The sequence below is a fragment of the Cynoglossus semilaevis genome, chromosome 1 (genome assembly GCF_000523025.1).
Source record: "Cynoglossus semilaevis isolate Cse_v1.0 chromosome 1, Cse_v1.0, whole genome shotgun sequence".
NCBI lineage: Eukaryota > Metazoa > Chordata > Actinopteri > Pleuronectiformes > Cynoglossidae > Cynoglossus > Cynoglossus semilaevis.
The window spans coordinates 4043351-4045945 of NC_024307.1; positions in this window are offsets into that span (position 1 = coordinate 4043351).

The window sequence follows — 2595 nt, forward strand, 5'->3', positions numbered from 1 at the left end:
TCTAAATGCCTTAATTTGATGAGAAATATGCAAGAAAAGATTACATTTTCAGTAAGTAATTTTACAAAATATTCGTCAATTTATCAGGATAGACCAAACAAATGACATGAAAATTGAAAATTTGGCCAAAGATAAAAAAAAAGAAATTAAAAACAGGTTTTCTAATTGCCTATGATGAGTAACATGTAGGAAAAGAAACTTTTGAAACTTTTCAACATCTGACCAAAAACTAGGGTGTTGCAAAAAAAAAATCATTATTTTACAACATCTAAACAAAAATTAGCTTTACCAGAAGAATAAAAAAATATATAACTTATTTTAAAAAGATATATTTTGATGTAAAACATCTCAACATGCAGAAAAGAAAGAAAATCGAAAAGAAAAATGTAAAGATTTTCATTTTTTTCAACATCTGACCAAAAATTGAGGTTTTGCAAAAAACAAAAAGAAAAAAATGTAAACAAAATATTTTTTTTCAAAATACAGTTATTAATGAGAAACTTGCAGACAAGAATACATTTTGAAAAAAATTTAAAGTTTTCATCTACATTTTTCAACATCAGACCAAAAACTAAAATTTTGCCAAAAGAAGCCCAAAGAAACTTTTAACAAAACAAATCAAATTAATGGTTTTGTGAAAATGTTCAATGTCTAAATGAAAATTAAACCAGAAAATTCCCAAAAGAAAATTCTAACTTCTTCAAAAAGATATATGTTGTTGAGAAACATGCACACAAGAAAGAAATTTGAAAAAAGGTTTACAAAACTTTTCATCTAAATTTTTTAACATCTGACCAAAAACAAGGGATTTGCCAAAAAAAAAAAAACAATTTTAACAAAATATTTGATAAAATACAGTTATTGATGAGAAACGTGCAGAAAAAAAATCATCACCAAAAACTGGGGTAAAATAATAGTAATAATAAAAAGAACAATTTGTTATTAGGACTCAGGAACTTATTAGTATAGTATTTTACTGTGATCAAAAGAGGGCATACAAAAAAGTATATTTTTTCTGAATATTAAAAACAAAAATTGACATAGCCTAGTATTTTAAGGCAAATGAGTGCGTTTTTACACATTTTTAGAACTTTTTGTTTTTGAAGACTTTTTCAGTTACTTATTAGTATAGTATTTTATTGTAATCAAAAGATGGCGTACCAAAGAAGTACATTTTATTTAAATGTTAACCACCAAAATGGACATAGCTAAAAATATTTTTATATATATTTTAATTTTTGTTTTTTATTATTAGTGTTAGGGCTATGATTAGGGTTATAAAATACTTTTTTTTCTTATTCTTATTTTTATCTTTTTTTGTAGTCAGAAAAGTTTCCTTATGCAAAATACTGTAAATCCCCAATAAATTAGCTTTTGTTTTCAGACAGTTGTTTTAGAAACTGGTGCCAGCCTTGACACCAGTACATTTAGATTTGAACCATCTTTTACTTACGTCATCCTCCAAATTCATCTGCCCAAGCCCTCTTTAATTGGATTGATAATAGATGGTTGCTGGAAACACAAATATTCTAAAGTCAATTTTAGAGACTGTTTATCATCCTCGCTCTCACTTCAGGCGACAGCTGATCTGTGTGCGTGTGTGCATGTTGTTGTCACACCTTTCTAATTACACTGGTACAAGGACAAATATGTAATTGTCTCTGTCAAACGTATACGTTTCATTTCTCAGAAATTAAAACTCACAACTGATGTTACATTTCCATTTGAGTGCGTCTTAAATCTGGAGAACCTTCAGCTGTGCCTGAAAATCACGTGAGGCTCAGTAAATGTCTGTATATATTTATTTTTTGTCAAAGTTTTATATTTTTTTGACCAAAAAATGACACAGAAAGTTCAAATTCTGACAAAAAACTGTACGCAAAAAAATTCTAAATGTTTTCTAAATGTCGTAATTTGATGCAAAACATGCAGGAAAAGATAAAAGTTTTAAAAATATTTTGACCAAAATATTCGTCAATTTTATGTTTGACCAAAGATTACACAAAGTTCACAATTTTATAAAAAAGACTTTCAAAAAATGTTCTCTAAATGCCCTAATTTTAGGAGAAACATGCAGGAATAAATAGCATTTCGAAAAATAATTTTACAAAAATGTTTATCAATTTTTTTTTGACAAATATGATACGAACAAACATTTTATACCAAAATAAATTCTAAAAATGTTCTCTAAAAAGAATGAAAAAAAGAAAGAAAAATGTTCTCGCCCTTATTTGCTGTGAAACATGAAGGAAAAGATACAATTTTGAAAAATAATTTAATAAAAAATTTGTCAACATTTTTAGAAGTCGACCAAAAATGTAAAAGAAAAATTCAAAAAATATTCTCTAAATGCCTTAATTTGATGAGAAATATGCAAGAAAAGATTACATTTTCAGTAAGTAATTTTACAAAATATTCGTCAATTTATCAGGATAGACCAAACAAATGACATGAAAATTGAAAATTTGGCCAAAGATAAAAAAAAAGAAATTAAAAACAGGTTTTCTAATTGCCTATGATGAGTAACATGTAGGAAAAGAAACTTTTGAAACTTTTCAACATCTGACCAAAAACTAGGGTGTTGCAAAAAAAAAA